Raw genomic sequence first — 14,886 nt, 5'->3', positions numbered from 1 at the left:
ATAAATTTACTTTGAACTTTGATGGCCATGTGTGAAAGAGATGTAATTGTGCTGAAGAGAGTGATCAGAATATTGTCTGAATTGGAGGGCCTGCATTGGATGGGGAAGGCATTGGATAGGCTGGGCTTGCATTCCCTGGGGTGAAGGAGGCAGCAGGGTTGGACAAGATTATGAAAGGCCTAGATAGTATAGACAGCCAGAATTTTTTACCCCATTGGTCTGAACAGAATATCTTGAAAAAAAGTGGACATGGGTTAAGATGAGAGAAATGAGTTTTAAAGGGGACCTGAGGAGCAAATTAAAATGAACAGAGACAGTGTTTGATATCTGGAATACAAATCCAGAGAAGGTGGTGGTATCAGATGTAGTCAATGCATTTAGATCTGCTGTATACTATAATAGGCAAGGCAAAGGAGGATATGATCCTAATGCAGGAAAATGGGATTATTATAGATGGGTAAAAATGGTGGCATGGATGTGATAGGTTGATGATTCTGTTACTGTCTATACAACTCTAAGACTTTCGTAAGTTGTGTCTGTGTAGGGAAATGGAATTCCCAGGGAAACAGCATGAAGCAAGTGGTCTCCTCTTTTGTTGTGGGTACATGCTTGAACCAATGTTGCTTCCTCCCATCTTGCAAGCTGTGGTGATCTTGAACTCTACATGTCCTCACCCACATTCCTTTAAATGTATGGATTTCAGTGCACAACCTCCCCAGAAACTCTGCCCTATGCCAAAGTTCAAAGTAAATTTATTATCAAAGTACATGTATGTCTCCACATACTACTTTGAGATACATTTTCTTGCAGGCATTTACAGTAAAAAAGAATAATAAACTCAATAGAATCAATGAAAGCCCACATCCATTAGGACAGACAGCGAACCAATATGCAAAAATAAAGATAAAAAATAAATAATAATAATAATTATTATTAATAAATAAGCCAAAAATATCAAGAACAAGAGATGAAGAGTTCTTGAGAGTGAGTGCATAGTTTGTGGGAACAGTTCAGTGAAGGGGTGAGTGAAGTTGAGTGAAGTTATTCCCTCTTGTTGAAGAGGAGTTAACTTCATTGCTGTCCGAAATTCTACAGTAACTGGCATTAGTTCTTCAGTGAGATCAGGAGAGTTGATGTGGAATTCAAAAGGAAACGAGTAGAATATTGGAGACTAGGGATGAGAGATTTCCTGGGTCAGGCCTGTATTCCCTTTTCACAATATATGTGCCATTTGATTTATATTTTCTGACTAAAAGTACAATCTCAGTGGATTTCACTGTGTGACGAGAATACACATAAAATCAAGATGTTTGCTGGCCTGCGTTAGCATCAGTGGCATCAGCAAGTGGTCTGCCACCTGTCCTCAGGGGAAGGAGAGATAAGGAACAATGGAGCAGCGTCTGGAGATGTGTAATGAAGGGATGGGAGAGAGAGCTGTCTGGAGCGGCTCCCCCTTTGAACCCTGAACTGCTTGAAGTGATGGACAGGCGATACCCCAGCAGGGGGATAAAAAGGGACAGGTTCGCTAAAGCGCCACACACGACACCCAAGGTAACGAGACCCTGGAAGCGGTGCGCCTCTCACGAGTCGGTGGGAAGTACTGGACCTTAAACGCACAGGGTGGAAAGGGACGATCAGCGGGAACCTGGTGTGTGTCCACCCTCGCTTGGGTGCCGGGTTCACTGCAGAGGATCGACCGCATCTGGAGGAGGGGTCACAGTCGGTGACCTCGGGTGACATCACAAAGGACCCGCCCAGAAAGCTGCCTGTGAGCAATATCGCCGGTCTGTGAGTGGAAGCTGTTTCTGAATGATCAGTCATTCCCGTTCCCTCTCTCTCTCTCTCTCCCCCCCACGTTGTCCATCGCCATGGCAGCGATTACTGCGAACTGAACTACTAAATTGGACTGAACTTTGTGTCACTTTGAAATTGGTCATTTATCCCTAGACAACGATAGAGCTTGATTGATGCTGTTATCTTAATTCTGTGCACATGTGTGTTTATCATTGCTGAACTGTTGCATTTATTATCCTTTCGATTACTGTGTTGCTTGTTTCTTTAATAAAACTTTCTTAGTTCTAGTAATCCAGATTCCAACTGAGTGATCCATTTCTGCTGGTTTGGCAACCCAGTTACGGGGTACGTAACATAAGTGGGGGCTCGTCCGGGATTTTGAACGCTAAATTTGGGACGGAGTAAATTGATTGGGTTAAAATTCCCGAAAGAAAGAAAAGACAAACAGCAGAAATGGAGGCTGAGGAATTTATAAAGGCACCGACCTTGGAGGCATTAGAGGATGCCAGGAAATCGGAATTGGTAGCTGTGGCCAAACGGTTGAATCTTGCTAAGGTGAAGTCGACAATGAGGAGAGAGGAGATACACAGAGCTATCGTAGAGCACTATGTATCTAAGGGTGTGTTTCCCCAAGGCGAGCTGGGGGTGGTGTCTATTGAAAAACCTGCTGGAGACGCGGTACAGGTGCAGCTTGAAAAATTGAGACTCGAGCACGAGTTCCGGGTACGACAGTTGGAGCGAGAAGAGAAGGAGAGAGAGGTAGAAAGACAAGAGAGAGAGAGACAGTTGGAGAGAGAAGAGAAAGAGAGAGAGAGACAGTTAGGGAGAGAAGAGAAAGAGAGAGAGAGACAGTTGGAGAGAGAAGAGAAAGAGAGAGAGAGACAGTTGGAGAGAGAAGAGAAAGAGAGAGACAGACAGTTGGAGAGAGAGGAGAAACAGAGGGAAAGGGAATTCGAATTGGAGAAGTTAAGGTTAAGGGCAGAGCAGGGGCTCGTGCCGAACCAAGGTGGAGGGTTCTGGGCGACCCAGGAGGTTAGGCTGGTTCCCCCATTTGACGATACCGACGTGGATCGGTACTTTCTCCACTTCGAAAAAGTGGCTATAAGTCAGGACTGGCCGAGGGATAAGTGGGTTGTTTTACTTCAGAGTGTACTGAAAGGGAAAGCCCAAGAAACTTACTCCGCTTTGTCCGCGGAAGATGCCCAGAGGTATGAGGTGGTGAAAGAGGCCATCCTCAGGATTTATGAGTTGGTCCCGGAGGCATACCGGCAGAGGTTCTGGAATGCGAGGAAGCAGTGGGACCGCACGTATTTAGAGTTTGCCCGTGAGATGCAGACGTATTGTGAGCGTTGGTGCGCCTCAAAGGGGGTAGAGGGGGATTATGACAGACTGCTACAGCTGATCCTGATTGAGCAGTTTAAAGGTTGTGTCCCTGAGGGTATGAGACCCTACCTCGATGAGAAAGAGGCAGCCACGTTAGCCGCAACTGCTAAGTTAGCGGATGAGTATGCGTTGATGCATAAAATAAAGTTTGCCCCAAGTAAAGGCTACCAAAAAGGTCGTCAGGACGGCGGGGAGAGTCCGCCAGAAAAGTCAGTAAGTAAGCCAAGGACTAGTGAAAAGGATAAGGTAGACCGGGAGCAGTCTGGTAGGAAGTCCCCTGGGATCGTCTGTTATAATTGTGGGAAAGTCGGACACTTTGCGTCCAGGTGCTTTGCCCCAAGGAAGGAGACGGGGAAAGGAAAGACGGGGGTTCCGACTGGCTGTATTGAGCCGGCAAACCCACCCCCAAGGGAGAGGAGGTCTGATAAAGTTCAAGAAGGGCGCGAGAAGTTTATCTCGGCCGGATTGGTGTCAGTGAAGGAGGGGTTAAAACCAGTTCCAGTGCGGATCTGGAGAGACACGGGAGCGTGTCAGTCACTAATACTGAAGAGTGTATTAGACTTTAGCTCAGAGACCGAGACTGGAGAGGTCAGTGTGATAAAGGGCATTGGAAAAGGGACTGAAGCCGTGCCTTTGCACCAGATACACCTACAAAGCAACTTGGTCTCTGGACTAGTCACGATCAGGGTGAGGTCCGAATTACCGATGAAAGACGTGGAAGTCTTGCTCGGAAATGACCTCGCGGGGGGAATTGTGTTCCCCGCCGTGAAGCTGACAAGTCAGCCTGCCAGCATGGAGGCCCCGCCCGTGGACTCGCAGGTTTATCCCGTTTGCGCAGTAACTCGGCGGATGGCGAGAAAAGCTGCAGAGGCCGACATAAAGTTAGCTGAAACGTTTCTGCCAGCCTTGTACGAGGGGGGGATAGAAAGTGAAAAGACGGAACGAAATGAAACAAGAGGAAGTGAGGGAGTTGAGGCAGACTTAGCATTAGCAAGGAAGGACTTTATACAGGCACAGGAGCGAGACGAGGAGCTGATGGATTTGGCAGAGACAGCTCTAATCCGAGGCAGAATGAAAAAACGAGCCAGAGGGAGTACTAATGAGGAAATGGAGACCACCTACTGTGCCCGCAGATGAGGAATGGAGAGTTGTACACCAGGTGGTAGTGCCGAAGATTTATAGGGGCGAGATTTTTAACCTGGCCCACAAGGTACCCCTCGGTGGACATTTTGGGGTGAGGAAGACAGTCGACAGAATTATGAAGTAGTTTTACTGGCCAAACATGAGGAAAGATATTGTTGAATACTGTAGGCGATGTCATTTATGTCAGGTAGTAGGGAAGCCAAATCAGGTTCTGCCAAAAGCGCCCCTTCGACCGATACCTGCTTTCGGGGAACCTTTTTCCCGAGTCATTGTGGATTTTGTCGGTCCCCTGCCCAGAACTGCGAGTGGGCGGGAGTATGTGATGACTATGATGTGTGCCACCACCAGGTTTCCGGAGGCTGTGCCCCTGGCAAGCGTCAAGGCTCCCGCAGCGGTAAAGGCGCTTGTGAAATTTTTCACTACAGTGGGGCTGCCCAGGGAAATCCAGTCGGATCAGGGGAGTATCTTCACATCTCACACCTTCCGACGGATGTTGGATGAGATGGGAGCACAGCAGATTTTGGCCTCCGCGTACCACCCTGAGTCACAAAGGGCGTTGGAACGATTCCACGCCACCTTAAAGACAATGATTAAAATTTACTGTCAAGAAAACGCTAGGAGCTGGGATGATGCTTTGCCCCTCCTGCTATTTGCCGTGATGGACACGGTTCAAGAGTCATTGGGGTTCAGCCCATTCGAGCTCGTCTTTGGTCATCGGCCCAGACGACCCCTGACCTTACTAAAAGAGCAATGGTCCAGTCCAGCAGTTCAAATTAATGTGATTGATTATGTTTTAAAATTTCATGAGAGGCTGGAAAGGATCTGTGATCTTGCCAAAGAAAATCTGCGACACTCACAGACTAAAATGAAAAAATGGTATGATAGGCGTGCCCGCGAAAAAGAGTTCCAAGTGGGCGATTGGGTCGTAGTTCTGTTCCCAGTGGTAGCCAACCCCCTTCAGGCGAGATTCCACGGTCCGTACAAGGTAACTAAGAAGATAGACCCTTTGAACTATGTTATCGAAACGCAGGACAGGCGTAAACCCACACAGTTGGTACACATTAACATGTTAAAAGCCTACCACGATCAGAAAAAAAACCCAGTTGGTGTTATCACGGAAATTACTGAGACTGGGGAATCGAATGAGACGGGAAAAACCCATCTTGAAAAGGTGAATATGGTGCCGACCTGATTGGAGAACTCTATTGTTCTGGCTAATCTTGCTGACAAGGTCTCTCACCTAACCCCCGAACAAAGGGGACCATTGATAAAGCTAATTAACCGGCACGCAGATGTATGTCCTGATGTCCCGAGGCGATGCAAAGGGATGGTGCATGATGTTGTGGTCATCTCAGACAAGCCGATTAAACAGCACCCCTATAGGACGAACTTGCTGAAGGCCAAACTAGTGGAGAAAGAGATTGACTACATGCTAGCCACAGATATTATTAGGCCATCCAAGTCGGAATGGGCGTCCCCCTGAGTGGTTGTCCCGAAAGCCGATGGGGGCATCCGATTCTGTACAGATTACAGAAAGGTGAATGCTATCACGAAAACTGATGCTTACCCCATCCCAAGGGTAGACGATTGCATCGATAAAGTGGGGAGAGCTACGTACATCACCAAGGTCGATTTGCTGAAAGGATACTGGTGTGTACCTTTAACCAACCGGGCTAGAGAAATCTCGGCATTTGTCACCCCCTTCGGTTTGTACGAGTATAATGTTCTACCTTTTGGCATGAAAAACGCCCCAGGGACCTTCTAGAGAATGATTAATTCAGTAATAAAGGGACTCAGGAACACAGAAGCATATATTGATGATTTAGTGGTCTGGAGTGACACGTGGGAGGAGAACATTGTGGCGGTGGGGGAGCTATTTAAACGGCTGTCTGAAGCCAGCCTGACAGTGAACCTCGCAAAAAGTGAGTTCGGCCACGCGAAGGTCACTTATCTGGGATTTGTGGTAGGACAGGGGCAGCTGGCTCCGATGCAGGCTAAGGTGCGGTCTATCTCGGAGGTCCCCACCCTGACAGACAAGAGAGCCCTGAAAAGGTTCTTGGGGATGGTGGGGTACTACAGGAAGTTTTGCAAAAACTTTGCGGATATTACTCTCCCTCTCACTAAGCTTTTGCCAAAGAATGCGAAGTTTGTGTGGGACGACCTTCGTCAACAAGCCTTCGAGAGTCTGAAGGCACCATCCTGTGCTAAATGCGCCTGATTTTTCAAAACCCTTCTCCCTAGCAACAGATGCTAGCGACGAAGCTGCCGGGGCGGTGCTGTTGCAGACAGACAAAGAGGGGGTTGAGCACCCAGTCGCTTACTTTTCTAAGAAATTTAATACCCATCAGAGGAACTATTCCACTGTGGAAAAGGAGCTGCTGGCCATCATACTAGCATTACAACATTTTGAAGTTTATATTTGCCTGGCACGGAAACCACTGGTAATTTACACTGACCACAACCCATTAGTGTTTTTGGCCACTATGAAAGATAAAAACAGAAGATTGCTAAGTTGGAGTCTGATGCTACAGGAATTTGATATAAAAATTAGATGTACAAAAGGCACGGAAAATGTGATCGCTGACTGTCTGTCAAGGTGTTGACAACTTCAAATTCTCTGTATTAGCCAAATAGCTGATAAAGATGTATATTTGTGTGTGTATCAAATAATGTATTCATGTTTGTAATTTTTACCTCCCGGTAAAAATCCTTAAAGGGGGGAAGTATGACGAGAATACACATAAAATCAAGATGTTTGTTGGCCTGGGCTAGCATCAGTGGCATCAGCAAGTGGTCTGCCACCTGTCCTCAGGGGAAGGAGAGATAAGGAACAATGGAGCAGCGTCTGGAGATGTGTAATGAAGGGATGGGAGAGAGAGCTGTCTGGAGCGGCTCCCCCTTTGAACCCTGAACTGCTTGAAGTGATGGACAGGCGATACCCCAGCAGGGGGATAAAAAGGGACAGGTTCGCTAAAGCGCCACACACGACACCCAAGGTAACGAGACCCTGGAAGCGGTGCGCCTCTCACGAGTCGGTGGGAAGTACTGGACCTTAAACGCACAGGGTGGAAAGGGACGATCAGCGGGAACCTGGTGTGTGTCCACCCTCGCTTGGGTGCCGGGTTCACTGCAGAGGATCGACCGCATCTGGAGGAGGGGTCACAGTCGGTGACCTCGGGTGACATCACAAAGGACCCGCCCAGAAAGCTGCCTGTGAGCAATATCGCCGGTCTGTGAGTGGAAGCTGTTTCTGAATGATCAGTCATTCCCGTTCCCTCTCTCTCTCTCTCTCCCCCCCACGTTGTCCATCGCCATGGCAGCGATTACTGCGAACTGAACTACTAAATTGGACTGAACTTTGTGTCACTTTGAAATTGGTCATTTATCCCTAGACAACGATAGAGCTTGATTGATGCTGTTATCTTAATTCTGTGCACATGTGTGTTTATCATTGCTGAACTGTTGCATTTATTATCCTTTCGATTACTGTGTTGCTTGTTTCTTTAATAAAACTTTCTTAGTTCTAGTAATCCAGATTCCAACTGAGTGATCCATTTCTGCTGGTTTGGCAACCCAGTTACGGGGTACGTAACATAAGTGGGGGCTCGTCCGGGATTTTGAACGCTAAATTTGGGACGGAGTAAATTGATTGGGTTAAAATTCCCGAAAGAAAGAAAAGACAAACAGCAGAAATGGAGGCTGAGGAATTTATAAAGGCACCGACCTTGGAGGCATTAGAGGATGCCAGGAAATCGGAATTGGTAGCTGTGGCCAAACGGTTGAATCTTGCTAAGGTGAAGTCGACAATGAGGAGAGAGGAGATACACAGAGCTATCGTAGAGCACTATGTATCTAAGGGTGTGTTTCCCCAAGGCGAGCTGGGGGTGGTGTCTATTGAAAAACCTGCTGGAGACGCGGTACAGGTGCAGCTTGAAAAATTGAGACTCGAGCACGAGTTCCGGGTACGACAGTTGGAGCGAGAAGAGAAGGAGAGAGAGGTAGAAAGACAAGAGAGAGAGAGACAGTTGGAGAGAGAAGAGAAAGAGAGAGAGAGACAGTTAGGGAGAGAAGAGAAAGAGAGAGAGAGACAGTTGGAGAGAGAAGAGAAAGAGAGAGAGAGACAGTTGGAGAGAGAAGAGAAAGAGAGAGACAGACAGTTGGAGAGAGAGGAGAAACAGAGGGAAAGGGAATTCGAATTGGAGAAGTTAAGGTTAAGGGCAGAGCAGGGGCTCGTGCCGAACCAAGGTGGAGGGTTCTGGGCGACCCAGGAGGTTAGGCTGGTTCCCCCATTTGACGATACCGACGTGGATCGGTACTTTCTCCACTTCGAAAAAGTGGCTATAAGTCAGGACTGGCCGAGGGATAAGTGGGTTGTTTTACTTCAGAGTGTACTGAAAGGGAAAGCCCAAGAAACTTACTCCGCTTTGTCCGCGGAAGATGCCCAGAGGTATGAGGTGGTGAAAGAGGCCATCCTCAGGATTTATGAGTTGGTCCCGGAGGCATACCGGCAGAGGTTCTGGAATGCGAGGAAGCAGTGGGACCGCACGTATTTAGAGTTTGCCCGTGAGATGCAGACGTATTGTGAGCGTTGGTGCGCCTCAAAGGGGGTAGAGGGGGATTATGACAGACTGCTACAGCTGATCCTGATTGAGCAGTTTAAAGGTTGTGTCCCTGAGGGTATGAGACCCTACCTCGATGAGAAAGAGGCAGCCACGTTAGCCGCAACTGCTAAGTTAGCGGATGAGTATGCGTTGATGCATAAAATAAAGTTTGCCCCAAGTAAAGGCTACCAAAAAGGTCGTCAGGACGGCGGGGAGAGTCCGCCAGAAAAGTCAGTAAGTAAGCCAAGGACTAGTGAAAAGGATAAGGTAGACCGGGAGCAGTCTGGTAGGAAGTCCCCTGGGATCGTCTGTTATAATTGTGGGAAAGTCGGACACTTTGCGTCCAGGTGCTTTGCCCCAAGGAAGGAGACGGGGAAAGGAAAGACGGGGGTTCCGACTGGCTGTATTGAGCCGGCAAACCCACCCCCAAGGGAGAGGAGGTCTGATAAAGTTCAAGAAGGGCGCGAGAAGTTTATCTCGGCCGGATTGGTGTCAGTGAAGGAGGGGTTAAAACCAGTTCCAGTGCGGATCTGGAGAGACACGGGAGCGTGTCAGTCACTAATACTGAAGAGTGTATTAGACTTTAGCTCAGAGACCGAGACTGGAGAGGTCAGTGTGATAAAGGGCATTGGAAAAGGGACTGAAGCCGTGCCTTTGCACCAGATACACCTACAAAGCAACTTGGTCTCTGGACTAGTCACGATCAGGGTGAGGTCCGAATTACCGATGAAAGACGTGGAAGTCTTGCTCGGAAATGACCTCGCGGGGGGAATTGTGTTCCCCGCCGTGAAGCTGACAAGTCAGCCTGCCAGCATGGAGGCCCCGCCCGTGGACTCGCAGGTTTATCCCGTTTGCGCAGTAACTCGGCGGATGGCGAGAAAAGCTGCAGAGGCCGACATAAAGTTAGCTGAAACGTTTCTGCCAGCCTTGTACGAGGGGGGGATAGAAAGTGAAAAGACGGAACGAAATGAAACAAGAGGAAGTGAGGGAGTTGAGGCAGACTTAGCATTAGCAAGGAAGGACTTTATACAGGCACAGGAGCGAGACGAGGAGCTGATGGATTTGGCAGAGACAGCTCTAATCCGAGGCAGAATGAAAAAACGAGCCAGAGGGAGTACTAATGAGGAAATGGAGACCACCTACTGTGCCCGCAGATGAGGAATGGAGAGTTGTACACCAGGTGGTAGTGCCGAAGATTTATAGGGGCGAGATTTTTAACCTGGCCCACAAGGTACCCCTCGGTGGACATTTTGGGGTGAGGAAGACAGTCGACAGAATTATGAAGTAGTTTTACTGGCCAAACATGAGGAAAGATATTGTTGAATACTGTAGGCGATGTCATTTATGTCAGGTAGTAGGGAAGCCAAATCAGGTTCTGCCAAAAGCGCCCCTTCGACCGATACCTGCTTTCGGGGAACCTTTTTCCCGAGTCATTGTGGATTTTGTCGGTCCCCTGCCCAGAACTGCGAGTGGGCGGGAGTATGTGATGACTATGATGTGTGCCACCACCAGGTTTCCGGAGGCTGTGCCCCTGGCAAGCGTCAAGGCTCCCGCAGCGGTAAAGGCGCTTGTGAAATTTTTCACTACAGTGGGGCTGCCCAGGGAAATCCAGTCGGATCAGGGGAGTATCTTCACATCTCACACCTTCCGACGGATGTTGGATGAGATGGGAGCACAGCAGATTTTGGCCTCCGCGTACCACCCTGAGTCACAAAGGGCGTTGGAACGATTCCACGCCACCTTAAAGACAATGATTAAAATTTACTGTCAAGAAAACGCTAGGAGCTGGGATGATGCTTTGCCCCTCCTGCTATTTGCCGTGATGGACACGGTTCAAGAGTCATTGGGGTTCAGCCCATTCGAGCTCGTCTTTGGTCATCGGCCCAGACGACCCCTGACCTTACTAAAAGAGCAATGGTCCAGTCCAGCAGTTCAAATTAATGTGATTGATTATGTTTTAAAATTTCATGAGAGGCTGGAAAGGATCTGTGATCTTGCCAAAGAAAATCTGCGACACTCACAGACTAAAATGAAAAAATGGTATGATAGGCGTGCCCGCGAAAAAGAGTTCCAAGTGGGCGATTGGGTCGTAGTTCTGTTCCCAGTGGTAGCCAACCCCCTTCAGGCGAGATTCCACGGTCCGTACAAGGTAACTAAGAAGATAGACCCTTTGAACTATGTTATCGAAACGCAGGACAGGCGTAAACCCACACAGTTGGTACACATTAACATGTTAAAAGCCTACCACGATCAGAAAAAAAACCCAGTTGGTGTTATCACGGAAATTACTGAGACTGGGGAATCGAATGAGACGGGAAAAACCCATCTTGAAAAGGTGAATATGGTGCCGACCTGATTGGAGAACTCTATTGTTCTGGCTAATCTTGCTGACAAGGTCTCTCACCTAACCCCCGAACAAAGGGGACCATTGATAAAGCTAATTAACCGGCACGCAGATGTATGTCCTGATGTCCCGAGGCGATGCAAAGGGATGGTGCATGATGTTGTGGTCATCTCAGACAAGCCGATTAAACAGCACCCCTATAGGACGAACTTGCTGAAGGCCAAACTAGTGGAGAAAGAGATTGACTACATGCTAGCCACAGATATTATTAGGCCATCCAAGTCGGAATGGGCGTCCCCCTGAGTGGTTGTCCCGAAAGCCGATGGGGGCATCCGATTCTGTACAGATTACAGAAAGGTGAATGCTATCACGAAAACTGATGCTTACCCCATCCCAAGGGTAGACGATTGCATCGATAAAGTGGGGAGAGCTACGTACATCACCAAGGTCGATTTGCTGAAAGGATACTGGTGTGTACCTTTAACCAACCGGGCTAGAGAAATCTCGGCATTTGTCACCCCCTTCGGTTTGTACGAGTATAATGTTCTACCTTTTGGCATGAAAAACGCCCCAGGGACCTTCTAGAGAATGATTAATTCAGTAATAAAGGGACTCAGGAACACAGAAGCATATATTGATGATTTAGTGGTCTGGAGTGACACGTGGGAGGAGAACATTGTGGCGGTGGGGGAGCTATTTAAACGGCTGTCTGAAGCCAGCCTGACAGTGAACCTCGCAAAAAGTGAGTTCGGCCACGCGAAGGTCACTTATCTGGGATTTGTGGTAGGACAGGGGCAGCTGGCTCCGATGCAGGCTAAGGTGCGGTCTATCTCGGAGGTCCCCACCCTGACAGACAAGAGAGCCCTGAAAAGGTTCTTGGGGATGGTGGGGTACTACAGGAAGTTTTGCAAAAACTTTGCGGATATTACTCTCCCTCTCACTAAGCTTTTGCCAAAGAATGCGAAGTTTGTGTGGGACGACCTTCGTCAACAAGCCTTCGAGAGTCTGAAGGCACCATCCTGTGCTAAATGCGCCTGATTTTTCAAAACCCTTCTCCCTAGCAACAGATGCTAGCGACGAAGCTGCCGGGGCGGTGCTGTTGCAGACAGACAAAGAGGGGGTTGAGCACCCAGTCGCTTACTTTTCTAAGAAATTTAATACCCATCAGAGGAACTATTCCACTGTGGAAAAGGAGCTGCTGGCCATCATACTAGCATTACAACATTTTGAAGTTTATATTTGCCTGGCACGGAAACCACTGGTAATTTACACTGACCACAACCCATTAGTGTTTTTGGCCACTATGAAAGATGAAAACAGAAGATTGCTAAGTTGGAGTCTGATGCTACAGGAATTTGATATAAAAATTAGATGTACAAAAGGCACGGAAAATGTGATCGCTGACTGTCTGTCAAGGTGTTGACAACTTCAAATTCTCTGTATTAGCCAAATAGCTGATAAAGATGTATATTTGTGTGTGTATCAAATAATGTATTCATGTTTGTAATTTTTACCTCCCGGTAAAAATCCTTAAAGGGGGGAAGTATGACGAGAATACACATAAAATCAAGATGTTTGTTGGCCTGGGCTAGCATCAGTGGCATCAGCAAGTGGTCTGCCACCTGTCCTCAGGGGAAGGAGAGATAAAGGAACAATGGAGCAGCGTCTGGAGATGTGTAATGAAGGGAGAGAGAGCTGTCTGGAGCGGCTCCCCCTTTGAACCCTGAACTGTTTCAAGTGATGGACAGGCGATACCCCAGCAGGGGGATAAAAAGGGACAGGTTCGCTAAGGCGACACACACGACACCCGAGGTAACGAGACCCTGGAAGCGGTGCGCCTCTCACAAGTCGGTGGGAAGTACCGGACCTTAAACGCACAGGGTGGAAAGGGACGATCAGCGGGAACCCGGTGTGTGTCCAGCCTCGCTTGGGTGCCGGGTTCACTGCAGAGGATCGACCGCATCTGGAGGAGAGGTCACAGTCGGTGACCTCGGGTGACATCACAAAGGACCCGCCCAGAAAGCTGCCTGTGAGCAATATCGCCGGTCTGTGAGTGGAAGCCGTTTCTGAATGATCAGTCGTTCTCGTTCTCTCTCTCTCTCTCTCCCCCCCACGTTGTCCATCGCCATGGCAACGATTACTGCGAACTGAACTACTAAATTGGACTGAACTTTGTGTCACTTTGAAATTGGTCATTTATCCCTAGACAACGATAGAGCTTGATTGATGCTGTTATCTTAATTCTGTGCACATGTGTGTTTATCATTGCTGAACTGTTGCATTTATTATCCTTTCGATTACTGTGTTGCTTGTTTCTTTAATAAAACTTTCTTAGTTCTAGTAATCCAGACTCCAACTGAGTGATCCATTTCTGCTGGTTTGGCAACCCAGTTACGGGGTACATAGCAACTGACATAGAGCTTGACTATGACAGTGATGGGAAATACTTGGTTGATGTTAATGTCCTTTAGCACATGCTGTCATATTTTAAATTACAACACAGGATGGAAATGAAATATTAAATACTTTTAGTTATTGCATCTATGCTGCTCTTCATGTTTTGTTGTATTCCTATCATTAAAAAAAATAAAAAAAATAAGTCATGGTCAATAAATTACCACACTCTTATGTTCCATCTTGTGGTGATTGTCAGTCAAAATTTATTCAGAATGCACTTCTCCTATTCTTATGAAATACTTTTATCTCTTTAATATTGGAAATAAAGTGCAGCACTTCACTTTTAATTCTCGGATTTTCAGAGTTTTGATAGATAATCTTCTTTAAAAAATTGAAAACTTCTAAGTAAATTTATTATCAAAGTACATACTTATCACCATACGCAACCTGCAGATTCATTTTCTTACTGGCATTCACAGTAAATACCAAAAACACAATAAAATCAATGAAAAACTACCCCAATAGGAAGGACAAATAATCACTGTGCAAAAGACAACAAATGCAAAAAGAAAAAAAATAACAATAAGTAAATAACAATAAATATCGAGAACATAAACTAAAAAGTCCTTGAAAGTGAGTCCATGGGTTGTGGGAACAGTTCAGTAATGGAGCGATTGAAATTAAGTGACGTTAACTCTCTGTTTCAAGATCCTAATGGTTGAAGGGTAATAACTGTTCCTGAACCTGGTGGTGTGGATTGTGAGGCAAATGTTCATTTTTCCTGATGACAGCAGTGAGAAGAGAGCATATCCTGCATTATGAGTGTCCTTAATGATGGATGATGCTTTTCTGGGGCAGTGCTCTGTGTAGATGTGCTTACTGGTGAGGAAAGCCTTATCCATGATGGACTGGGCTGTATCCACTACTTGTTGTAGGCTTTTCCATTCAAGGACATTGGTATTTCCATACCAAGCTGTGATGCAATCAGTCAATATACTCCCCACCACAAATTTATAGAAGTTTGTCAAAGTTTTAGATGACATGTCAAATCTTTGTAAACCTCCCAGAAAGTAGAGATGCTGTGTGCCTTCTTCATAATGGCACTTACGTGCTGGACCCAGGGCAAATCTTCTCAAATAATAACACAGAGGAATTTAAAGTTGCTGACCCTCTCCAACTCTGATCCCTTGATGAGAACTGGCTCAGTAACTCTGGTTTCCCTCT

General features: G+C 47.1%; 1 protein-coding gene across 1 annotated transcript in view; it reads right to left on the bottom strand.

The window, feature by feature from the left end:
- LOC140198395 (contactin-associated protein-like 5) overlaps positions 1-14,886 on the bottom strand; it is a 1,369,276-nt gene that overhangs the window by 734,120 nt on the left and 620,270 nt on the right. The window lies entirely within an intron of this gene.

Source organism: Mobula birostris, chromosome 5 (assembly GCF_030028105.1).
Source record: "Mobula birostris isolate sMobBir1 chromosome 5, sMobBir1.hap1, whole genome shotgun sequence".
Lineage (NCBI taxonomy): Eukaryota > Metazoa > Chordata > Chondrichthyes > Myliobatiformes > Myliobatidae > Mobula > Mobula birostris.
This window is presented reverse-complemented; position numbering and strand designations above follow the sequence as displayed.